Here is a 27,672-nt window from a genome sequence, read left to right on the forward strand (position 1 = left end):
TTCCCACATGAGCACAGAAATGCAGAGGAGGGGGAGATCTAAAGATAGCCAAGTGTGAAGTATAAAGTGCTAAGCAATCAACTGTCAAGCAATCAGTGTTTATGATTCATGCTACCTATATTTTAATTTAATTTTAAATTAACCAATTGATTTTGATTATCTTTCAGTAGTTGTACAAAGGGATTTCAATTCAAAATATGTATTTAGTAGTATGCTACACTTTGATCTATGTTATCCCTTCCCTTATTCTACCCCATCTCTCTCCACCTTACTCATTTCCTCATGTTACTTAGGTCCATTTAACAGTTAACTTCTTGTAGGTGAGAAAAAAATGTCTATTTTGTTCACATTAGTGGTGACACAAACTAGGCATGTAATCAATATACATGAATGAAGAAAATACATAAAAATTGAAAACAGAAAACAGAGCTGTCAATTTGTGTTTGTTTCTAAAGTACATGGTTTCACTCAGCAAGTTCTCTTCTTAGGAAATGAAATACTGTCCCCCCCAAATCTCTCAGAAGTTTAGGCAGATCATAGATTACAAAGTGACTTTCTGAATTCAAGGCTCCACACCCACTCCTTCAGATAGTGTGCCCTCCCTTCACAGGCACTCTATTGGGAAAACCAAGTTCTTCTGGGTGAATAACATTGGGCAGGAAGAGGGCATGGAGGCTGAGTTGCCACTGGGAAAATGCATTCTTCCTCTCCAAGTCTTCTGGCAGAAGCCAGCTAGACTGGACCATTATTACACCTGATACAGGTACTGAAGGCAAAACTGAAGACTAATAAGAAATCTATAGTGACTAAAGGAAGACATAGTACAGTTGAACAGAACTGATCTCCAACTTAGGGTACTCTTGCTTCTAACCAGAAGGCAGACTGTTTTCTTGTCTCCCTATCAGTAGACAGGACAAGATGCTTACTCAAAAACAAGGCCTGTGATGTTGAAAACGGTGACACTGATCAAGACACACTATATTTTCTCAAACTGCCTTCTTGCATGGTAATAACCTCCTTGTACAACCATTTAAAGATTAAAATAGCTGGGTGCCAGTGGCCCACGCCTGTAATCCTAGCTACTTTGGAGGCTGAGATCTGAGGATCTTGGTTCAAAGCCAGTTGGGGCATGAAAGTCTGTGATACTCTTGACTCCAGTTAACCACTAGAAAACTGGAAGTGGTGCTGTGGCTCAAAGTGGTAGAGGGCTAGTCTTGAGCTGAAGAGCTCAGGGGTAGCACCTAGGCCCTGAGTTCTATCCCCATGTCCAATTAAAAAAAAAGATTAAAATAAAGAAACAAAAACAACAAAACAAGGCCCAAGCTGACATTTGGGGACATAGGCAGAAAGTGTGCTATGCAGCATTACCAAGAAACACTTCCTTCCAGACTGGTGGCCAGGAATGCTATTTTCTTGTTCGATGAGTACAAATCTTTTCATTTTTACTCAAATAATTTAGAGCCTGGCTGTATATCCACACTCTCCTCTGTGCTGAGCAAGCTGAAAAGACTGACATGGGTTTCACAAACGTGATCAACTTAGGCACGCACCATCGTCCACAAATGGAACATAAAGTTAATTGTTTCCCAGTGGAAGAAGAGCTTTGGTGGTTTTCCTCACTGTCGAATCTGCTAGGTCTGCTTCATGCAATCTGGAGCTCAGTAAAAGCTACTAGTAGTTACATGGCAGAGGGGCCCACTTCCAAAAGGATTTTTTTTTGCAGTGTGACATTAATAATTTATAACTAGGCTAGCACACTAAACTGCATTTGTAAGAGGGACCCAGTATGGGACAAACAAGAACACCATTTCCTAGTAAAAGGAGAAGAGTTAAAGAGAAAAAAAGGAACAGCTATTCGAGTATTACCTGGAGTATAAATATTATCTTGTCTCCACTGTCAATAATCAGAAAATAAAAAAGAACCAGAGTCATGCAACTAGAAATGATACTTTTTCATTCTCCTCTTATTTGCTTGCATTTAGTAGTTTTTGCCAAATACTTACACTCATCTAGTTCAGAAACACAAGGATCTATTTTACTCTGTCTTACATATAGTCAACAGAATTTTCTGCAAGGATTGGAATTTAAGAGCTTTATAGTATTAATTATGTGATGTTGGCAGTAAGGATGAAGATAAATATTTTTGGGGGGATAAAAATTTGAAAATTGGAAAAACAGGATATACAACTCATCATGATACCAACGGCAATTGTCAATTGCCATTTCGTATACTGACTCACTCAGAGTTCTCCGTCAATTAGCTACAACACACATGGTATAAAAAGAGAACTGGATTCCTCTAATCAGCTGAATTACAAGGTCGGAACTCTAAATTATGGCTTTGTTGTTTGAGCTGCAAATTATTGCTGAAAGGATATTTTTATGCATTCATTCAATCTCTATATTTATATACTTTTCTCATTGCTCTCATAAAAATGCTGTGATGCAAATATACACAGCAATCTGATATGTATAGATTGCATTTTTTATCATCCTAAATCTTAGAGATGCTTTGATGACCTCAACAAACCACTATTCTACTTATTTGAAAATGGAATCAGATCCAAGAAGCATATTCAAACCCCAGCTACCAATGGATAATAAAGATGCATAATTTCACATATGAAAGTGCCAGTTGCTGGGAACTCAATTTAGTATCTTAAGTCCACAGCAAGTTTTATTAAACAAAGCTTCAGCACACAGAAGGCTGCTTTTTAAGTGCAAGGGTAAGCCCAGCGGTCACATAGTGAGGGTTTATTGAGCAGTTCACACAATGTGATGGGATAGGTAATAAGAAGCCTCATAGACATGAGGCTGAGATCATCATGCTCATACTGAACTCAAGAGACAGTATTGAAAGGACAGAGTAAAAGGAAAGGACTAAAACTAAGCACTTCCAATAGCCATTCCTTCTGTAAGAAACCACACATGACTATTGACATGCAGTAAACTTATCATGTAAGGGTCCCAAAGCTCATGCAGAGGCTCAGTGAGGACATTGCATACTGAAGGAACTTCCTTCCTGCTTCATCTCACCCTTTTCCCCATCTCTGCTTCCCTACACTAGTCTTAGTTTCTATAGTGCACCATGATTTCATTTGTTGTTTGTTTGAACTTGGGTTTGAAAGGTACTTCTGCCTCCAGACACAGCTCAGCATTCCCTTCTTCAGGGAAGGAGGCCTCCTGATGAGCACTTGAGTCAGGAAGCCTATCCTGATGTGTATCTATCATGCACCAAAAACTATAATTCCCTTATTTGTGTGCAGGAATATTTGGCTACCGTGTATCTTTTCTTTCCCTAATAGATAGTTAATTCCCTAAGGAAATTAACATATAACATCCATCATGTATTGGCAGCATTTGCCAACAGCACAGAATGGAGCAGGTGTTCAATAACCTTTGGTGGAAAGAATGACTAGGGTTTTTTTCATTGCCAAAGCCAAGGTTGAATTGCTGAGGCTTGACTGTCCCTTGTGTCATTCTATCTTTTTGATATATACATCCTGTAATACTGGAAAATATTTGCCATCACGCACTACCCTGCAACTTAAGGCAAAATCTACCTACTCTGTGCTAGGTACTGTTCTAACTACTGGGGATACAATCAATGACAAAACAGACACAAATCCTTAGAATGAATTGCAGTCTATTTGAAAATATGCTAGTTCACAAACTTAGTGTGTGTGTGTGTGTGTGTGTGTGTGTGTGTGTGTGTGTGTGTGTGTGTTTTGAGACAGGGTTTTGCTACGGAGTCCATGATGACACCAGACTCAGGTCCTCTTGCCTCAGTCTCATGAGCATTAGCATTACAGATACGTGCTACTGCGCTCTGCCTCTGTCGTATTCCTATACAGGTATTCTACCATGTAAGTTCATTTGTTTTTCTTGTCTTTTTCTCTCTCTGTTCCTCCAAGTTAGTTTGTCTTTGTTTTCTTTCTCTCTTCTTTCCTCCAGTTTTTCTAGTACTATGATTAGAACTCAGAGCTTTATGCTTGTTAAGCCATTTGAATTAAACCTCTACCCTTCTTTATCCATGTTTGGCATATATGTTTGTGTGTGTAAGACTGAACACATATGGAAATACAAATGAGTATGCAATTATTAACTAATATAGATATAAACATGAGGCTCATGTGTGAAACAATCACATTATTATAAGCTTTCCATGATGGATGTATTCAAATGATGGTCAAACTTTTTATTCTCATGGTTCATATGTAATTGCAATGTTTCTTGGAAGTTGCTTTCATGGCTGGTTTACATTTCCAGAAGAAAGCTAAGGCTACCACTAGGCAGTTGTTCTATATTTTTGGCTCCAATTTGATGACATGATGAATCCTATGAATATCCAAAAGAATGTGAGTAGGATATGGTGGTCATTATAAAAGAGAAGCTGGCAAAATGGTTAAGCCAAGGTTGTTAGAAAGATATTCCTTCCTAATGTCACTAGGACTCTATAAATGCTATATGTACTTTACCAAAAGAATCATTTAAAAATTGTCCTTACAAATACTATCAAGCATGCTTATAGAGACGTACATATAAAAAGGCTCTTCTCCTTGTCTATAACAAGAAGAAAATTAGCAGCAATGCTTTTTAAACTGAGTAAGTGGTAATCTGAATATACAATAGGATACTGATCAACTAGATTTATGTTAAAGGCATGGTAATGATAACTACACATGGGATAGATAACTATACAAATTATATAATCAAATGTTAATAAGGATTATCTTTGGGTGGTACAGGAATTACAGATGAATATTTTTCTTCATGTACTCATGCCCAGTCTGGCTTCAAAATTCCCCTTAGGAAATATATATTTGCTTATAGTCAGGAAAACAAAAATAAGTTTTAAAAATGGGAACTATTTTACATAATCTTCAGGCTCTGATTTCATGCAAGCTAATGTGGCTAATTCTGTGAGGAAGCTGAGGAAGGGAAGTAACAATAATGCATATATGAGAAACATCATTTTTGGTGTAGTTATTCCTGGGGAAGCACTACTGGGGGCAATGATACCACATGTGCATAGCCGAAGGAAGACAGCTTGACTAGAACATGTTTTAATCATAGGAAAAAATGTGTGAGGAAGTCAGGAGAGAGTTGATGTATAAAGGGAGAACCAGAGCCTGACAAGTCATCAGGTTCAGTGACGTTGGTATGGGCAGGGAAGGGGAACCTGGACAAAGGGGCCAAGTTCAAAGAAAGTAATGGGTTAGAGAGACAGGTTGGTTTTACATATTATATTTCATATATTGGTACATTTTACAGCTACATTTATTTTATATTTATAAATAATGTAGATATGCTTGAAAGTGCACAGGAGGGTATGTATAGGTTAAATGTGAATATAAGGTACTGAGATAGCTGTGGATTTTGGCATCCACTGGGTTCTGGAACAATCTACCACAGATACTGAGGGTTAATAGTACTCAGTTTTAGAGTTAAGAAGAGTCATCATCTGGCAGGCTTCTGTTGATCACCCAAGACACACAGCTGTATTTTTTGGCAGTCCTAGGGCTTCAGCTTAGGGCCTGAGACACTCTCTGGGTTTTTCTTAAGGCCAGAGCTCTACCACTTGAGATAGCACCACTTTCAGCCTTTTCTACGTATGTGGTTCTAAGGAATCGAACCTGGGTCTTTGTGCATGCTAGTCAAGCTACCATTAGGCGAAACTCCCAGTCCACAGCTCTATTTTTTGAACTTTGGATATTATCTATAGGCACTGCATCAAAAAGTTTTATATATGTCTGACATTTATATACTTACTCTCCCGGAAACTAAACTTTCAATGCATAAATATGAAAGCTTTCTACTATTTTGAATCATATAATGAAACAGATGTTTGCCAGACTTGCCCATACCTTTGAGCATTCATTCATAGAGTCAAGTAAGTACCGATAAGCTTTTCTTGATTGAAAGGTTAACTGGTTTGAAAGATGTGAGGCATCTGCAGAAACTCAAAGCCAATAAGCCAGAGTTGAAATGCTAATAATGACAAATTAAAAGCACTGTCAAATAGACTGACATGGGGAAAAAATCCAGAAGCAAAAATAAACACAGCAACATTAAAGAGGAAGAAAAACTCTGGAAATACGTGCATAAATAATTGACAAGGTGCCACCCATGTGGACAATAAAAACATGTGGCTGAAAAACCTGTGACAATTACCAAGAGTGAAAATGGGAAGATACGTGGATAGAAGTGGCCCTCTTGACTTGTCGATTGATGGGAATACTTTCTGTATTTTGAGTATTTCCACTGGGGGTAGATTATTCAAAATGAAAGCTACACACACAGCTCAGACATCCCATGCTCCTTAATGGGTCACAAGGTGATTTACAGGCCAGCCTTAATCACAGATGCCTAGGGTTGCTTTGAAAGCTGGAATGCTACATTCATTCCATGTTGTATCTTAAAGATATTATTCATTTGTTTGTAGTAAACAAAACTATAGAGAAACAACCTGCCTTAATACTTCATTTATTATATAAGACTTGCAAAAATGGCATGAATTATGATGCAAACATATATTTTACTTTTTGTCAGCTTTTGAATAAAATGATCTGTCCAGATGGATACAGAATGAATACTGAACATTCTCTTGTGCCTGCATTTCTATACTTTTCAGGCATAATCACTGTCATTTGTTTCATATGCTATTCTTGGAGAAATTTTCTGTAGGTAAAGTGCTTGGATTTTAGGAACATCTCATTTAAATCATATCTTAGGATAATACACTTAGATGACAATGGAAATCAAAATTTAAAAATCTCAAAGTAGGTCCAGGAATAAAATAAGTATATAAAATCTGGCAAAGTTCTTGAGATTTTCTACATGTCTGAGAATAGCTTTTTTTCTGAGGTTGGATAAATCCATATCTTATCCATGGAAGCCAGAGAAGTGTTTGGATGTCTTCCAAGGAAGAGTAGAGAGCCTCCTCATTTGTTTTCGTTTCTTGAATCTCTCAGATCACTTCTCACACTGTGAATGGTAGCATCCTGTATCTGTGGTCACATTCATTTATGTCTTTGCTCACAAACTCATTTATATTTATTCAGTGTCTACTCTGTGACATTCAACACTTATCGCAAAGAGCTTACAACCAAGGTGGAGATAGTAAGATTAGATTACATAATGCACTTGGAGATTCATTGCACTTCATTAGAGATGATATACAATAAAGGAATAAAGTAAAAATAACTAAGTGCCACCGGGCATAGTTCTATGTTAGTTAAAACCCGGGCAGGATCTGTGTTCTGGTTTTGAGTTTGCTACAATATCTTACTTTGGCCCTATGACTAACACCTGGAGTTTAGTCTAGTAATGTAGTTTAGGAATGATTATATTTCCTGCTCAAAAGGGAAGTCCATTGTTCTGGGAACATGTATGTCTATTGTTCTTGGAACATGCATGTGTGTTAAAAAATACTTAGCTTTTAGGAGTGTGACAGTGTATTTACATTCTATTTCTTTTGACATTTTTTATTAATTTATTTTATTGTGACTGCAGAGGTGATTATAGACATACATATTTACATATTGACATATGTCAGTCAATAGGTACATTTCCTTTCATACAGTGTCATCTGTTCACTCATTCTTTCCCATTCTCTCCCTCCCATTTCCATGTTTACTTCATTAAATCTCACATTTTTTGGGGGAGGGAAGGAATAAAGATACTATAGGCTTATGAAATCCAGAGACAAATGTGAAAACCCACAGTACTACCAGCCTTTTTCCTTCAGGTCGGGGATAGAATCAGAGACTATTACTTGCCAAAAGTTACGAAGAAATGTCTCATGTATCTTTTCTTCCTGCATACTTTGAACCAAAGTGCAAGTAGGCATCTGGCCCAAGAACATTAAAAAGCCATATGTGATGTTCAATAATACAAAATACACAAAGAGAAATATGAAGTTAGTACATATGGCTTTAAATTTACAAATGACTCATTCATCATCAAAGACACAGAACAATCTATGCCATGACATTCAAAAGCAGTTACAAGGGATGTATCTGTTTTCATTTGTGGACCATGCCTGTCAATACAGGCCTATAAAAGAAGGATATGTGTGTACTTCCTAGACTCAATCAGGGGCATGCAATATGTTCTTCAAAGGGATTAAAGAGCTCGAGGTCTCGCTGACACAGAGCTATGCCAATTTCATGTCACAGAAAATTTATGCTGTGAACTCTTCAAAAGAATAATACTAATACATCTTGCTAAAGTCATACTAAGTGTTCTTCAAATGAAAAACAATTATTATATGGAAGAGAAATGGAAGAGAAATACAAGAGAGCTCTTATGAAATCCTGTAGCTACCCCCTCCCCCACTCCCAATTCCATATGGATTCCTTTCTCAGGAGAAAGAACACACAGCTGCTATCTTGCCCTTCACATCTCTGATTTGAGGAGATATTAAGGGTTTTTTGTTTTTGATTTTTAGAATTTTGACTGACCAAAATGAAAGGGGAAACAATACACCCATGTCTTCATGGGCCTGAGGAGTGTTTTAGGATCTCAAAAAGGAAGTTACTTTCCCTTCCAATTTTGACCTTTTCCAATCGGCAGATGCTGATTTTTTTCCTCTCCCAGCCTGTGTTTCTAATGGAGCTTGAAATTAACATGGCTTTTTGTTTACCTCCTCATTTGTGTGCCACCATCATCAACGTTGTCAGCATAGTTCTGGGAATAGGGTTTGTTTACTGCTTCTGTCAGCAAGCAAATGGAGAGACAGAGAAAACAGGGTTCTGCCTGTTCCATTCCAGAGTGAATTCCTCATCCCATCAGAGGAAAGGGAAGATGACCTTCTGCACTGCTGGCTACAAAAAACCAGCAGCCAGCTTCAAGTGTCATTTATGGGGTGCCTCTGACAACCCCAAGGGCATTAGTTGATTCCCCTTTATGACATCATAACATGCTACCCAGATAATGAACCTCTTCCCACTGATCTCTATCCTTCATAGTCTATGTCTTGGGCCCTCTGGGTTCTGTCCTCCTGTTTTCTCTAGATACTCCATATAGGGAGATGGCAGTCACTCCAGCCAGCTCCTGATTCTGATTTTGTCTTTTCATTCTATGCTACACTCATGTTTCATCATTATATTGAGTTCAGTTTGGGAAAACAGTCTTGCCAGTAAATCTTGAAAGCTCAGTTTCTGCTTTGGCTTGCCAGTTCTTAAAGTCTTTTGATCCTACTGTTTTGTACAGTAGTCGACTTCTATCACTTGATTACCAACATACACCTTCTCTATCAAGAGTTTTTCCTTCAATAAGTCCATTTCAGAAGGGAAGTAAAGAAACTTCATAGTTATGCTTTAACTTCTACAATACTTCATTTGTCTTTAATATGTATTTTATTGTTACTATAAAATTACTGTACAGTGGGATTACAATTACATATGTCTGGTAATGATGAATACATTTCTTTTTGAACCAATGTAACCTCTTCCCTTGCTCTCTCAGTTTTTCCCTTCAGTCCTTGCTCACAACTGTATAGTTTATTTTCAACCTATTGTCTAGTGAGTGCCACTGCTGTAAAATACTTTATTCTAAAAATTACTATTTTAATATTTTTAAAATATCCAATTGCATGGCAATTTGACATTCTAAGATGCTTCCTACAAGTGGAATCAAAACACTTCTCATTTTGTCTCCCTTATTTCATTTAGTGTTTCAAGATTTACTTGTAGGGGCCGGGAGTTTGGCCTAGTGGTTGAGTGCTTGCCTAGCATGCACGAAGACCCGGGTTTAACTCCTCGGTACCACATACATAGACGAAAAACCACCAGAAGTGGTGCTGAGGCTCAAGGGGTAGAGCTCTAGCCTTGAGAAAGTCTAAGGACAGTGCTCAGGCCCTGAGCTCAAGGCCAGGACTGGCCAAAAAAAAAAAAAGATTTACTTGTGTTGATATATACCATAATTTTACCCAATTTTATATCCAAATTTTATTGAATTATATAGTATTTATATTAAATTGTGTCTCTTGGTGGATAGCTCTTGTGAATAATGCTGCTCTAAATCTTGGACATGCACCTTCCTAAAGTTGTTTCTTTCAATAGAAACACTTGCTTCTGCTTGACAAAATTTTCATTATCTGGAAATAATGTCCGGGAAGTTCTCAAATACTAGCCATTCAGTCAGGTCTGTTTTCTGATTTTGAATGAGGCTCCAGTCATAGACTTTTCAAATGCAGTCCTACCTTACCTACACTTTTTGTGGCGTTACAAAAAGTGTTCCTTACACATTGTGTTCCAAGTAGTTTCTACTAGTCAGAGATTCTGGAAGGACACTGAGAGACAAGAGGAGACTCATTTCTTCCTGTTTCATTTAGTTTCTGGTGGCATCTTTGGCAATGGGTGCATCTCCATCTGGTTCTAGTCCACCGAGTTCAAGTGAAGGGAGAAGAGGCTCTGTCCCTTCCTTACTAAGGTAGGTAGGAACTTCCTATAATTGCAGATCTCTGGGTTGCTTCATTTTTCAAATTCGGATTTTCATCTCTTTTATTGCTGTTTCCCACTCCATACATTCATTTCTACTTAAAGAAATATCTGCGGTAGATACCTTTGGTATTGATGAGAATCTCACTTATAACTATTGTAACTTATATCCATTATTCCTTAAGCCATAGAACTTGGGGCAGTAATTCTAAGTTTCCTTGAATACATCATGCAGGTGAGAGGAAAAAATATAGCCATGATTTCTTTTGTTAGTGCCACATGTCCCCTAGAGCTCCATACTAGAATATGAGCACATCCTAGGGAAGGCTAGACCAGAAGCCTGAAGGAATCTGAGTCCTTGAGAGTTGTATGGGGCTACCTTACCATTCCAGCCTTGCTTTGCCTACCTCTGCAATTTTACATGAGCAAAAAATAAAACTCCCTTTTGCATTATAAGCTCTTGCTACTTGAAGGCCATATTTATTACAGCCAAGGTGAATTGTAAATGACTCAGGACTCAAATCATAAGCTTAGTTTCTGTCCTTGACCACTGATGATTCTTCTTGTACCTTGCCTGATCCTTAGATCATACCCTCAGCTTTGGTCTGTTCCTGTTTATACCAAGAGTTGACCTATTCTCTCTGCAATGTTTTTAAAAAGCTGTATTCCCTTTAACAGTTTATGCTTTGTCTATTAAGGTGTTTTTTTATTAAATGGGGTGTGGAGGTGTTTAACATCCAAGCTGATATCCAATGTGGAAAATGATTAAAGCCTGGATGATAGAGAATTTTTAATTAAAAGCCCAGGAACATTGTTCCTTGGGTATTAATAAAGTGACCTAACATCGCAAGGCCGGCCATTAGTGCTTGGTGTGATGGCCCCTCTTCAAGGAGCTGATGGACTGTAACTGCACATAATGACTGTCTAGTACAGATAAATCTCGCCTGTATGTCACCCAAGTGGACATCAATTGGAAATATGGATTTCCAAGATGGTGGGTCTCAGACTTTATTGGGTATGAAAATCATTTGGAGAAACTGGTCTGAAATGAAGATTAATATCCTTCTGTTCATGATTCAGTTGGACCAGGGTGGGGGCCACGAACTGTCTGTAGAGAAGAGAGTTGGAGGCCTCTTAAGCATATAGTCTGTGGATCATACAATGATAAGCATTACTTCTGGGGCACTCATATGGCAAATACAAGTGAAAGAGCTGTCCTCAGATGGGAGGCAGATTAGAGAACTGATTACCTGATGTCTACTACATGCCAGGGGCTCTTCTGTAGGCACTGTTCAGATACCATCTTAGTTTAGATTTATTACAAATCTGCACAACTGTTACTGCTACCTTTGTTTTATTGTGAGCCATATGAGGCTCAGAGAAATTAAATAGCATGACTAAATTTTACAGAGACGCTTCCAAGTCTAAAGCATGAAAACGTTGGGAAAAAAGTACACCTACACACTGTGTGTGAGTGTGTGTGTGTGTGTGTGTGTGTGTGTATGTGTCTCTGTGTGTGTCTGTATGTCTATTTGTCTGTCTGTGTACTTTGAGACAAGTTTTTGGCTACATAACCCATAACCCAAGCTAGCTTTGAGTTCAGGGTCTCTCTGCTTCAGCCTGCATCCTGGGATTATACTTGTGCACTACTATGCCAGAAGATAATCAGTCTTTCCTTCGGGTGCCCAGTATACTTTCCATTGTTTCCTTGTTTCATATTTTTGCCCCAGTGTAATGTCATTTGCTGATCTTTTTGCCTCTCTTCCTTGATGAGTAGAGGGTGTTTGACATCTGTTTCTTTCTGATTCTTTTGTGCTTGACTGCACTGAAAAGATTGTAAAGCCAAAAAATTACCTTCACAGATGCCACTGCAACTCCCTTGTAGATTCAGCCAATTGGGTACTTTTTAAATAAATGGAGTGGAAGTACAGGTCCACAATTATGGGAATACTGTTTTCCTTTTGCATAGCTCTGAGGTGGAAAAGAACTCCATCTGGGGATAGAGGTTTCCTGACCCCTGGATCACTGCTAAGATGATCTTGCTAGAGATTACAGTAATTTTCCTGGTAGTCTCCTGCATCGTCACTTCCCTTCCTGAGGTAGAAAAGGCCATTATCCTCACAGGTGCTCTTTCTAGGATTGCAGCCAGGAGCTTTGACTTTCCTTCTTCCAATAGTTTTGTAAACACTTAATTTCCTATGGTACTGTCTATTTAAGATAGCTTGAAAGATTCCTGGTTCTAGATATCACTACTTCATGTTTGCTATCTTCTATGGCTAAAAGAGTGTCATTATATAGTAAAACAATGTTAATGCATCCTGGTAGGAATAAGTATTCTACTACTCTAACAATACAAAATATTTTCTATTGACTCACTTAATTTTTACAACAATATTATAAAGTCAGGTTAGACTTATTTTATAAATGCAAACTTAGCAAATTCCTTAATGAGTATCATACAGGGCTTAGTAGCTATTGTCAGGTTCCTACCCAAGTTTGTGTAGACTTCAACCCTTTGCTCTTCATATTATGCCATTTCTAGTTTTTATGCTAAAGAAAATTTGAAAGAGAACAATCTAGAAGAGATATTACTGAATGTTGGATTAACTAGAAACACTAGTGCTGAGTAGAAAAAGTTGCTGGTTGATGATAAGCAGGAACTGTTACCTTCATGAGACTTTTCTTACTATGCTGAAGTGATCTAGAGTATTTCTTGTATGTTCATTCATACTCATACCTCTGTAATCATAATTATGGAATGGTCAACAGAATGTTTGTAGGCAGAGTAAGTTGTTGCTAAAACTCTCTTATCCTCTCTTATCAGGGATTGTCTTCATGAAAACAAAAGGAATTCAAGACCTTTCAGTTTCTAGTGGAATTACTGACTTGTGACTCATATAGAGAATGCTCAGGACACTGAACTAAAAGGACTCAAAGTGGCATTCCTCAAATAATGAGAACTGCTGGGATTTTTCACTATTTCTCAATCTCATTATGGTACTTAGCACACTGAATACATTTGTCAGTTTTCAGTTAAGATTTGTCACTAGAATGATGCATCAGAATTTTAATATCATTTCATTGTATGTTCTGTAAATGAAAGCAGCATGATCAGAACTCAAGAGGAATAGAATCTTTTACATTTTGTTTTATCTTCATTGACCATACAGCTCAGCTAAGTTCTGAATTTCCTAATAGCTCAAAATATATTTTAGATATATGCCAAGTATTTGGTTATTAAAAGAACAAACATCAGATGTGATGTACACATAGGCAATATATTGAGGCAACTGCGGGTAAGGTTTGTACTGTACTCTAAATCCTCTTAAATTAAGAAGCAACACAAAAGGGATACTAAGAATGCTAGAAGAAGACATGGCTTGCGTTAGCATCAATATATTCTGGAAGAAAGGTCATCACACAATTTGTTTGTGGGTTAAATAGGACTCGTTGCCTCGTTTATAAAGTTGTACTGTGTTGCTAGCCTCGTTTATAAAGTTGTACTGTGTTGCTAACCGCAACCGGAGGCAGTGTGAGGAATATCATAGCCAAAGGGAATTAGAAAATGCAGAGATAGAGAGATAAGACAAGAAAATCAGCAGGAACCAGGGGTTCCAAGGCTCACTGGCACTTGTCCCCACCATCCATATAAGCAAGCATAGTTATCTGAGTTCACACAGGGAAGGTTGCCATGGATACATGCAAAACATAGAATATCTATATCAATTTTACCATCAGAGCTAAAATAGTGAGACATACTGGCTCCCTTCTTCTTTTTTTTTTTTTTTCCCTTGCTGGTCATGGCACTTAAACTCTGAGCTCAGGGCATTGTCCCTGAGCTCAAGGCTACCACTGTACCCCTTGAGCTACAGAGCTGCTTCCTGGCTCCCTAATTCTTTTGAGAGAGGAGACTATAGTCTGAGTAAAGTCCAGACACGATATCTACTTATCTAGGCCAAAGGCGAGTTCTCAGCTTTTAAGGTGCCAAGGACTAAGGGAGCAATAAGGGGGGTGGCATTCTAATCTCTACACCCTCTCCAGAGCTGTCTGTTTTAACCCTTTCAGCTCTCAGAGTTCTGAGTGCTATCAAGTGATGTTCCAACCTCTCAAACCTTTTCCAGCTTTTCAGCTCACCTTCAGAGTTCTCTAAAGTACCGGGACGAGGTTCAACACATGTTTACTCAATATTTGACTAAATTTTTTGGCTACAACAGGAGAGCTGAGTATTCGCTGAACTCTAATATGCAATAAGATATTTATGGCAAGGACCTCTAGAGAAACAAATTGCTGATCTGTATTTCTAGTATTTCTGAATGATGCAGTTCTGTGAGACTCATGCTCGAGCTTTGGAAGGACTAAGTGGTTGAAAACATGCACATGTCGAGGTTCTTGTCATGTGGAATCTGTGTAGGTATTTCAGGAAGTTCACCAGAATAAATACTTTTCTTTGATTTTCTTAGTCGGCATTTTTTTTCTGACTCTGTATTATGACCTTTTCTCTGTTTGACCTAAAATTTCAATGCGTTCAGTCTAGGTAATACATCTTTTCACCAGACTTCAATTACCATTGTATATTTTTTATCATGAAAAGGCTCCCCCACCCAATAACTTACATCTCTTGGATACTTACACTCTTATCCTCAATGATATTCCAATTATTAAAAACATTATTGGTCCATAAGTTTGGCCTAGTGGCAGAGTGTGCCACTAGCATGCTCAAAGACCCAGGTTCGATTCCTCAGTCCCATGCACATAGAAAAGGCTGGAAGTGGTGCTGTGGCTCAAGTGGTAGAGCTCTAGCCTTGAGAAAATGCAAGATCAGTGCTCACGCCCTGAGTTCAAACCCCAGGACTGGCAAAAAAAAAAAACCCAAACAAAATATATACTATTACCTCAAACTCATTATGTCCAGAGGGTAAGGTACCATCTTCTTTTGAGGTTGTCTTTACTATCATTCTTAGTATCCTTACTATATTGGAGCTTGAAAGCTGGCCTTCTCAATCTTTTGCCTTAGAAATATACCAGCATTCTCTATTTTTTCTTCATTCCTGGGATCGGATCATAGTTTCTGCTGTTCCTTTATATAATGCTCTAATGTCACCATCTCATATCTGGATTATTTTACAAGCACTTAGACCCTACTCCCTTTCCCCACATTTTCTCCTAATCCTCAGCAATTGCTACTTTCATTATGCTATGGCTGCTCAGAATGTGAGTCTATTTATTCTTCCTTCCAAACTAAATGGCATGTGACTATGAAATCACTTCCCCTCTTTCCTCCTAGTTTCTAACTTCTTCATGAACATTTCATAATCCCCCAGGCAAAACCTGTCGGTTCCATCTTGTGTTGCCCATCACTACCTGAATGGCCTCCCCAACCCTTCTCTGTTGCCAACCGTTACACCACCAACACATAGACCAGGTCTCGCCTCATGAATATGACCACTTTATACTTACTTAACCTCTTCTCTATGTTCATGCAGCAGTTAGGGAATTTAATTATACTCATTGTTTTAGATATTGTTGGATGTTAGACTTTTCCCTTTCTTATATATAATAAATAAAAGTACATAATATAAGTAAAAATATAATATATATATTCATCCCATACTCAACTTCTACCATTCCCACCTTCAACTACAGCTTTTATTAAACCATTTACAGAACAAATACCCTTGTAGGAGATGATCATCACATTTTAATGCATATCATCTAATATGCTTCTTTATGGTAACACTTTTCTTTTAAGATATGTCATTGGTCCAACTGGGTTTCAGAAAGATTATAATGCCCAAGCTTAAAAAATGAGTAAAAAAAATCATCTGGCAACAATCAGAGCTAAGCTCAGAATCCTGCTCTTGCTAGACTAGACTCATAGTTGCTGTACAAGAAGGAAGGAAATGGAGTTCCTTTGGTTTGGTATCAGCTGAACTAGGAATATCCACATGGATATGAGTGAGGAATCTTGTCTATTCTTAAAGAAGATTAAATCATATTAGTGATTAAAAAACTATGGAAGAAAATTTTATAGTTTGTATATTTGGGATTACATTATAGTGTAGCAATCTAAAGATGGATGTTATGTTTTCCTTTCCACCAAGAGTCATTGGTACCAAATCAGTGTAACAGTTTCTCCTTCTGGAAAAAAGACATTTTTTTCTATCATCAATACACAAACATAAAACTCGAAATCCATGTAGAATATAAATCAATTTATGGTTCCCCCACCTTGTATTGACAAATAAGCTCAAAGCACTGATGGCATGCAGGTGTGAGAACAGCAGGGAGGAAAATTAGATAATCTGAGGGCAATTTGTTCATTTATAAGTGGAGAGAAGGTTCTCTGGCATTTCCTCACTTGGCCAAGTACAAAACAACAGTTACAACAGCTGAGTTGATGGTTTTGGAGTTCCTCCAAGATGCAAATCTGAGACCTGCTGATCTTCCCTCCTTTCCTACAGGTATCTACCTGTAGTGTGACTCTGCTGGCAAGCAGAGTGTTCCTAGGTTTATCAGGAAGTATAAGGTTATTAAAAAATAATTCTCAGCCAGGAGCCAGTGGCTCACACCTGTAATGCTAGTTACTTAAGGAATCTGAGATCTGAGGATTGTGGTTCAAAGCCAGACCAGGCAATAAAGTCCAAGAGAGTCTTATCTTCAATTAACCATCAGAAAACTGGAAGTGGTACTGGAAGTGGTGACTCAAGGGGTAGAGTGGTAGCCCTGAGGTGAAGAGCTCAGGGACAGTACCCAGGCCCAAAGTTCAAGCCCCGTGACTAACTTAAAAAAAAGAATTATCTCCTTTTTGTAAGAGACATGTTATTTTGGAATAGTAGATAGGGATGTATATAGTACATGACTTCAAAGAGGTATTTGGTTCCATCAGGCTGAAGGTAGTGTTTGAGGTAGAGGTGAAGCAAGGAGAGGGAGACCACACACTGGCAAAGAACCACTTCTGTGGCCTCATTTATTGATTTTTTTTCCTAAGTGAAATATTTACCCTACTTAACATGATTTAATGGAAAGAATAAATACTCAAAAGCATAAAGATTTTGACTTATGATAGTAAGTTAACAATTTTCTAGCTTTGAATGTAGCTTGTTATTTTATAGAAAGAATGATGTGGGGGTGGATAGAAGGGAGACAGAAGAAGGAGAGAGAGGATCAGAGGGTGATAAATTATTCTGAATTTTTACTGAAGATTAAAGGTGAAGTTTCTTCAAGGGATTTCTGTCTTTCATCTTTCAAAAATGGAAAAGAACGTGTCATTGCAAATCTAAAGATCCTATTCTACATGTCACTAATTCTATCAACTTAAAAGTAAGTGGCAGGGGCAAATATTGGCTTGGTATTTTCTATGCATTTTTCTCGTATGTCTAATAAAGTATTTAAAGCTATAAATTTTATAGACTAAAACAAAATCTAGCTATCATTTATTAAGGAGGATGTGCATCTATTGCCAAGGGAAACCCAAAGTTGTAACATACATATTGCTTTTTCTTTTTGGAGGCATTATTATGGCTAAAGATGTGTCTTACTGGTAGAATACTCACACAGCGAGGGCAAGGCCCTGAATTCAAATCTCTATATCATGAAAAGAAGGGGAAGACAAAGAAAAAAATAAGGAAAGGAAGGAAGAAAGAAATGAAGAAAAGAAGAAAAAAGAAAGAAGGAAAGAGAGCAAAAAAATGATAGATTTACAAGAAGTCATAGAAGGATCTATAAGGAGGTTGTGTACATATCCAAACCTGGACACTGAACTTGGTATAATCCATTGGCTTTACTTGTGTGTGCACATGTGTGCATTTCTATATTTCTATGGAATTACATCACACTTGGCTGTGAACCACCTCTACAATCCAAACACAGAGCTGTTTCATCATCAGTATAGTTGATGTTTCATCACCAGACTAACTCCCTTCTCCCTGCTTTGAACTCCTGCAACTACTAATATGATCTCTGGAATGTTATGGACATGGAACCAGAGGATAGATAAGCTTTTGCAACTTTTAAAAGTCAGCACAGTTTCTTTCAGATCATGCTTATCTGTGTGCTCTTCCAAAATTCATCTGTTAATACTGTACTTAAAGGCAGAGTTTAAAAAACACCAAAATAAATTAGAATGAGGTCTTTGGGGGTGGGCATTTATACAATATGGCTATAATCTCTTTAAGAGTAAGAATTGTGACCTGAGCATACAAATAATGTGTGAAGACATTGGGAAGGGTGGCCTTCTTTAAGCCAAGGAGAAAGGCCTAACCTCGTAAATAGCTCAATCTTGGATTCACAGCTTCCAGATTATTAGAAAACACTCAATTGCTTATTGTTTTAACCATCCAGTCTGGGTGGTCTCTGCTATAAAAACTCTAGCAAACAACATATCTACCCTATGGCCCAGTGAAGCTTCTATTGTGTATCAGGAGGGTGAATGAATATGCTCATTTAAGGACAAGTCCAGTTATATTCAAAGAACTGTTGAATGGAGAAGTTTCAAATTGGAAATTGCTTGAGTATCTATGCACTGTGGAAGATGTAAGTGAATTTTGATATATTTACACACACAATGGTTATGAGGAACGAATGCCCTACAAGTGTAGATGATACAAATGAATCTCACAAGAAATGTTGAGTGAAAGAAGCACATACCATAGTGTATAATGCATATGCTAAGATGCATATACAATTAGATGGCTTCTGGAGTGCTAGTATTGAGCTTGACTTGTGTTCTAGTGGCTTTCCAAAATCGAGTGATCTATGCCATTAATATAGCGGTAAAGAAAATGTTGTGTTTCAGTGAAAAAAGTTTTACAAGCAGTTTCCTGAAACAAAAACTGAGGAGGAATTCTTCACTACCTACGTGGCTTATTTTTGCTTGATGAAGTACTAAAGGAGGCTGTGTTCCTTTTTCCAAGTCTGGTGAGATAGTTTCAAGGGAAGCTATCTCTAGGCCTATCTCTAGGGTTGGGGACAATGTAAGAAATCCACAGTGACAGACCTGTGACTCGCTCCCTTTTCTGGTGGTAGACTAAATGCTGGGGACATTGATGTCTGCTCTCAAATTTATCACACAAGAGCATTTCCTGTGGGCCAGATATGAACCATGATGCAAAGCAATCTGGTATGGGGAAACGTCAGTCTCTTCCAAATGACCATCGAAAAGAAAACACATCTCAACAGTAAAGCCAGATGCATTTTTGGAAGCATGAGTCCTACACAAGCTTGTAGGAGGAGGGAGATGCATTTTCCATGGGTGAACAACCCTAGCAATGGGGAGAATTGTGAGGGATATCTGAAGAACCCAGATTTCCAGCTCTTGAGGGCGCTATGACAGTCTGAGTCCGAAAGAACTCAATTCTCCTTACCCTGCTTCACCCAAGGAAAGATTTACAAAGTCCCTAGTTAGCAATGAAAGGAGCTTTTTAACATGTTCCTTGCCAAGGAGAAGAAAAACAATGCAATTATAATTTATAACTCAGCCATCAGATTTCTGGTGGAAGTTGTAGCCTCAAGAAAAGTAATGGAAATAGCAGAATCTTACAAATTGGTATCATACAGAGACAACTTATCTCTAGAATTTCGACTTCTGGTTTAGTCCTACACATGATTATTGGGTGAACCATAAAAGTCTACTTGCTTTGTAATTTAAATCAGAAGGAACTGTATGTTCCAGAGGAGTTGGGGTGAAGGTAGGAGAGGAAGCAATGGAAGATAGCTTTGAGGGATTAAAAGGACATTATTGTCAATCATAAAACACAGATCAAGAGTAGGCTTGGTGGGTGAGACAATATACAAGTTCTACTTTGATGTGCTAGCCTGCTGGGTCCCGGATTTGAAGACTAACATTATATTTGGATAGCTGGTAAGAGGAATGAAATAAAAAGTTATCTGGGATTGTTATTATTATGTAGAGACAGCCCATATTGTAACAGTGGATGCCATTTACCAAGAATGCTAAACATTATTTTCAAAGGCATGACTAGTTGAGGATTCTGTAAGTAAAATCCAAGTTAACTGTGGAGCCTAAGAATATCCTTGAAAAAAATAGTGTGGACAGTTGCAAAATTCTACCAGTGGCAGGGAAAGAAAATACTGAAGAGTGCTGATTGAACTTTGGAAATCCTGAGTGATGTCAGAGTGACCTCTTGTGAAACAAATTTGGAGTAATGAGTGAAAATAATGGGACAAATGGAATACAAGGTTACAGAGGATCCTCTGAGGACTATTCTGCATACATGACAATGTGGGAACAGAGAGTCCAAGCTTAAACAGGAGAAGGAGCCATCTTTTTTTTTTTCTTTTTCTTTTGGTGCCAAGGCCTACTTTGCTAGTCTGATGAAGCTTAAAGACCCCTTCTCAAGAATATCTTTTTTAGTCAGTCCTGGGGCTTGACCTAAGGGCCTGAGCCCTGCCCTTGGGCTTTCTCAAGGCTAGAGCTCTACCACTTGAGCCATAGCACCACTTCTGGCTATTTTTTCTATGTATGTGGTATGGAGGAATTGAACCCCGGTCTTCATGCATGTTAGGCAAGCACTCTACCAGTAAGCCAAACTCCTGGCCCCTCAAGAATATTTTCAAGGGCAAAAAGGAAAATATAAGTTTTTAATTTTTTATAAAATATAAAATAAAGTATTTGTATTGATAAGCACAAACATAAATTTTCAAAATGGTGGTAGAAAAAAATATGTGTATCTTTGTCACTGTATTAAACAATCTTTCCAAGAATAATAATTACTGTACATTGAAGATAGTGATGAACATAAATCTTATGTCAAGGTAACTTCAATAACTACTATATGATATTTTTAAACAAAGATTTTAATGGTTGGGCACTGGTGGCTCATGCCTATAATTCTAGATATGAGGATTGCAGTTCAAATTCAGCTTGGGCAAGATAGTCTATTGAGACTCATATCCAGTTGCATTAAAACACCAAAGGTATGGGGCCGGGAGTTTGGCCAAGTGGTAGAGTGCTTGCCTAGCTATTCTTATCTTGACACTCTCTACTATTCAGTGTCCCTTGTCCTACTCTTTGATTCCTGCAAGTACCACATTCTTCTTTCTTCCAAACAGCTACCCTTTCTGTTTTTCTGTCTGGAAGACTCAAAAGCCTGCCCTGTACTTCATATGATCAACTCCTCATTCACCAGGGCCTGGCTTATATACCTCTGTTCAGCAAGGTTTTCATAGAGGTCATCTTTGAAAGAGGTCTTCCACCATTATTGTCTCTTAGCACTTTTCATTAACATTTATAATCTTTCTGCTAGCTGTCTTCAGTGAGGATCCATGATGGCTGGGGTGTTATTTGGCTTGATCTTCTCCATACCCAGTGACATAATTACCAACTCTGTAAACATTCATCAATGAGGCACTGGATAGAGAGCAACTGAGGACCGAAGTGAGGTCCCTGGTTACGCCAGGCATATAGGCAGGGTATCAACTGTCCATGTGAGCATGGGATTTTATCTGTGTATTTCCCTTCAGATTCTGGGGCTGAAGAATAGGTAAAAACATTGCTTCCATTAAAACAAGTATTAAAAGTATCCTCTCTTCCTCAAGCTCTTCAATGAAATTGAAAACGAAGGCTCTTTGCCAAACTCATTCTACGAAGCCTGTATAACCATCATCCTCAAACCAGACAGAGATCCATCAAAGAAAGAGAATTATAGACCCATTTCCTTGATGAATATTGATGCAAACCTTCCCAACAAAATACTGGCCAACCGTCTACAACAACTCATCAAAAAAAATTATACACTATGATCAAACAGGATTCATCACAGGGAGGCAAAGCTGGTTCAACATACACAAATCAATTAATATAATTCAACACATCAACAGGAGCAAGGACAAAAATCACATGATTGTCTTAATAGATGCAGAAAAGGCATTTGACAAGATCCAACACCCCTTTATGCTAAAAGCTCTGGAGAAACTAGGAATCCATGGAACATTCCTCAGTATAATAAAGGCAGTCTATGACAAACCGACAGCTAGTATTATACTTAATGGCAAAAAGCTAAAGCCACTCCCTCTAAAATCAGGAACAAGACAAGGATGCCCACTCTCTCCACTCTTCTTTATAATAGTATTAGAATTCCTAGCCAGAGCAATAAGGCAAGAAGCAAGCATAAAGGGGATCCAAATAGGGAAGAGGAAGTGAAACTCTCCCTCTTTGCAGATGACCTGATTCTGTATTTAAAGAACCCTATAGACTCTACTCCCAAGCTCCTTGAGCTGATTCAAAACTTTGGAAGGGTAGCAGGGTATAAAATTAACCCTCAAAAATCAACTGCCTTTCTCTATGCCAACAGTGAGAGGAATGAGGCAACAATCAGGAAAGCAACTCCTTTTGCAATAGCCTCAAAGAAAATAAAGTACGTAGGAATTAACTTAACTAAGAATGTAAAGGACCTTTTTGATGAAAACTTTAAAACCCCGAAAAAGGAAATTAAAGCAGAACTGAGGAAATGGAAAAACCTCCCATGCTCCTGGATCGGAAGAATCAACATCGTGAAAATGACAATCTTGCCAAGGGCTATGTACAAATTCAACGCAATACCCATCAATATCCCAATGTCATTCTTTAAAGAAATAGAAGAGGCAATCAAAAATTTCATATGGAATAATAAAAGACCCCGTATAGCAAAAACACTTCTTAGCAGAAAAAACAGCACAGGAGGAATTTCAATACCAAACTTTAGACTCTATTACAGAGCTATAATAATCAAAACAATCTGGTACTGGCACAAGAACAGACCTGAAGACTAATGGAATAGAACTGAGGACTCAAATATTAAACCACAGACCTATGCCCACCTAATCTTTGACAAGGGAGCCAAAAAAAATAGAATGGAAGAAAGACGGCCTCTTCAACAAGTGGTGCTGGCAGAACTGGTTAAGCACCTGTAGAAAACTAAAGCTGGATCCTTCTTTGTCACCCTGCACTAGAATTAACTCCAAATGGATCAAATACCTCGAGGTAAAAGCTGACACACTGAAAACTTTTCAGAAGGAATAGGAGATACACTAGGTCTCCTTGGCACAGGTCGAAACTTTCTCAAAAAGGACCAAGAAACACAACAAATCAGAGACAGGCTGGATAAGTGGGACTGCATTAAACTGCAGAGCTTCTGTATGGCAAAGGACACAGCTGGTAAATTAATTAGGAAGCCTACAGAATGGGAGAAGATCTTCACTAACCATACAACGGACAAAGGCCTCATATCTAAAATATATCAACAGCTCAAAAAATTGAATCACTCCAATACTAATCTCCAAAGAAACAACTATACCATTAAAAGATGGGCCAAAGGCATAAAGAGGGTCTTCTCCGAAGAAGAAACAAGAATGGCCTATAGACACATGAAGAAATGCTCGACATTTCTGGTCATAAAAGACATGCAAATCAAAACAACTCTAAGATTCCATCTTACTCCAGTTAGAATGGCCAGGATCAAGAAAACTAATAACAACAGCTGCTGGATGGGATATGGCCAGGAGGGATCACTACTACACTGTTGGTGGGAGTGCAAACTCATTCAACCACTATGGAAAGCAGTATGGCAGTTCTTCAAAAGACTAAACATAGAGCTCCCCTATGACCCAGCAATTCCACTACTTGGCATTTACCCAACCGTCCAGAAACAAGGGCATACTCAATCCACTAGCACAACTATGTTTATTGCAGTACTATTTACCATAGCAAAGATATGGAACCAACCCAGATGCCCCTCAGTTGATGCGTGGATCAACAAGTTGTGGTATTTGTACACAGTGGAATTCTATGCTGCTGTCAGAAAGAATGGCATTGCCCCATTTTTTAGGAAATGGAAAGACTTAGAAAAAATCATATTAAGTGAAGTAAGCCAGACTCAAAGGATCATGGGCTCAATGGTTTCCCTCATTTGCCATAATCAGTAGAAACTTTGGGCTCTTCTAGCAGAGATTTGCAATAGAGCAAAACCTAGATACATAAGGCCATACAGTATAAAGCTAAATGAAAGGACCTCTAGGATATAGAAACAAAAGCCATATAATGAGTGATGTCCTTAATGTACTATGTTATCTCTTATCTCTTTTGCTGTCCCTTGGTTATCTTATATTGTTACAGTATTCACTTTGTTATCTGATATATTGGATAAATGCGTATTTGGTTATTTGAAATTGGGTAGGGAAGGGGGGAAAACAAGATGAGGGGTGGGGAGGGAAATGGGGAACAAGACATGAGAAAGGGTATGAATGTATGTGAAGTAATACACCTTCCATCTGGTGAATGTAATGTAACCCTTCTATTACTTACAATAAAAAATATGGAAAAAAGTATCCTCTCTTGTGATGAAATAAGACATGGATATGAAATTTTGGTCGATAGTCTAATAGTTCATTTTCTCATAGGCACTATACAAAATATTCACAGACAATGTTTTGACCAAGCCAGTACTTGCTATCAAAGTGATGGGGAGGTATTGATCTAATTCTCAGAAGTCAGACATCTAGTTGTTGCTGTTCATATTTAATGGAAGAATTTGACTCAAGTCAGCTTCTGTGAGCCTTGGGTGTTTCATCTTACCAATGGCAATTTAAAAATATTTGCTGTGGCAGACACCATTAACTATCTACCCAAACCTATTTTTCCTTTCACAAATCTAGACTACCATTTGTAACTTGCCTTGAGGCTGATGTATTTGTGTGATTAAGGTCTTGCCAACATAATGTGAGCACCAGCATCATTCATCCCCTCTTTTTATTCACTTTAGGCCCTTTACTTTCAGGCCAGATCCCTAAAGGTCTCTATAGGGTAGATACTCCCTGACCTTCACCCTTCAGCTAGGGATGTAAAATGATAAAGAACAAAGCCACTACCTTTAAAAATATTTATTAAGTTTTATTTGGTTCTTCCTTATTTATCTCTATTCTGCCTTCAGCATCCCATTCTTATTTCCATTATATTTTAGTGTCAGGATTATGTTTACATTCGTCAGATGGTGGGTACATTATTTCTCAAAACTCAATACCCCTTCTCATGTTTTTGTCCCCTTTTCCCCCCTCCCTTCTCATCTTGTTTTCCCCTTTCCTTCCCGTTTTCAAATAAACCAATAAGTGTGTATACAGTATACCAGTATACAAATTCAGATACAGTAACCGCATGAGACTAGGCATAAGTGGAAAAAAAAAAGAGAAAGGAATAGCTTTACATAGTACATTAAGAACAGCAATCACAAAGATAAACCTCTTGTTTCATTAATCTAGAGTTCACTTGGTTTAGTTTCAGCCTGTATTACCTTAAGTACACAGCTTTTGAGCTATTGTGGTCCTCTGTTAGGAGAATCCTAAATGTGAACTAATTATTACAAGTGAGGGAAACTATACAGCTTATGTTCCTTTGGGTCTGGCTCCACTTCACTTAATATGATTTTTTTTCCATGTCTTTCCATTTCCTTATGAATGGAGCAATGTCATTCTTTCTGATGGGAGCATAGAATTCCATTATGTATAAGTATCACATCTTCTTGATCCAATTTGTCTACTGAGGAAAGCCACTAACTTTTTAGAACACACTTCAACTACTTCATAAGACTATGAGATAGATGTAAGGGAAACACCTTTGGGAGGATATATAAAAGTTTGTCATCATTATTAGTGCAGATAAATGAAAAACCTAATAGAATATCTGATATACAATTCATATTTACTATTTATTTGTTGAATGAATAAATTAACAGCTTTCTGAAAAAAAATCCTAGGAAAAATCTGCAAAATGCAACATCATGGGCAATTATTTGTTTTCACAGGGAAAATCTTTTACTTGTTTACCCACATTAAAAAAAAATCCTCTTTGAGGGGCTGGGAGTTTGGCCTAGTGGTGCTTGCCTAGCATGCACGAAGACCTGGGTTCGATTCCTCGGTACCACATGCATATAAAAAAGCTGGAAGTGGTGCTGAGGCTCAAGTGGTAGAGCTCTAGCCTTGAGAAAGTCCAAGGCCAGGACTGGCAAAAAATATATTAAAAAAAATCCTCTTTGAGCTGGGTTTTGGTAGCTCATGTCTATAATCCTAAACTATTTAGGAAGCTGAGATCTAAAGATCACAAGTTTGTAAACCAGCCAAAACAGAAGAGTTCACGAGACTCTTCTTTAACTAGCAAAAGTTAAAAGTGAAACTGTGGCTCAAGTGGTAGAGTACCAGGTTTGAGCAAAATAGGCAACTAATAGCTAAATTTGAACTTTCATAATGTGTACACACACACTTCTTGGATGCATTGCATTCATAAACTTGACATGTTGAATTGAATTCCCATTGTACAACTATTTAAAGATAATAATAAGAATAATGTAAAGGTCTGCTGGATATGTACTTTTAAGAAGTCATGCTTTACTTTTTAATATTTTTCCCATCAAAGATAAATTATAAAATACTAAAAAACACTTTAACAATATAAGAGCCTACCCTAAACTCATTTAACCAAACATGGTTCTTTCAGTTTTGCTCACTGCCTTCTTTTATTTATGTGCAGCTCTATTTTTCATAGCTATAGAGCTGTTTCTTATTCTCCTTATTTTTTGAAATGCTTTTTAATTTGTGCTCAGTAAGGAAAGAACTACCTTGGTAATTCTCAACAAGTGATTTCAAAAAAGAACTACCTAATATTTCTAACAGTTCCAGTTTAATTTTGCCAAGGTGTTCCATTCTTGATAAAATGCATACCACTGAGGGAAGGTGATTTTCATGAGAAATACTTGGGGGTGTTAATTCTCACTACAATTAAAACGATCAAGATTACATATGTCACGATTTCTCCACCTGCTATTTAATGGCATCTTGTGGGTCTTACAAAGATTGCCCAAAGGGAAAATGAGTACCTATGGACCCTATTCAACAATAATAATGAATTCAACAAATATTTATTGAGTACCCACTATACCTCAGTGGGGTTTGCAACATAATGAGTAAAATATAGCTGAATCCCTGAAAAGGTTCCATATATCAGGGGTGGATGAAGACACTGCAGTGAGTCTGGAGTTAGGATGGGGCTGGGAAGGCCAGGAGAGTATGATCCCGTATTTGGTTGGCTCAATGCTAGATAGTTAGAGGGGGAGAAGAGAGGGTCATTTTTCCCAGGCACACGAAGCAGCATAGAAGCAAAAAAGAGCATACTGTTCATGCGCTGCAGATTATTCCCGCTGGCTCTACAGTAATGGAGTCATCGAGAGGTAAGCGGATCAGAATG

General features: G+C 37.9%; 1 protein-coding gene and 1 long non-coding RNA gene across 2 annotated transcripts in view; both read right to left on the reverse strand.

Moving 5' to 3' along the window:
- Positions 1–27,672, reverse strand: part of Samd12 (sterile alpha motif domain containing 12) — a 378,226-nt gene that overhangs the window by 93,507 nt on the left and 257,047 nt on the right. The gene's annotated exons all lie outside the window — the stretch shown is intronic.
- LOC150059172 (uncharacterized) lies at positions 4,184–8,860 on the reverse strand. The gene is made up of 2 exons (XR_016536696.1): positions 8,648–8,860; positions 4,184–4,338 (listed from the first exon to the last, which is right to left on the reverse strand). It is a non-coding gene; the product is annotated as an uncharacterized LOC150059172 (long non-coding RNA).

Source organism: Megascapheus bottae, chromosome 9, assembly GCF_031878675.1.
Source record: "Megascapheus bottae isolate mThoBot1 chromosome 9, mThoBot2.hap1, whole genome shotgun sequence".
NCBI lineage: Eukaryota > Metazoa > Chordata > Mammalia > Rodentia > Geomyidae > Megascapheus > Megascapheus bottae.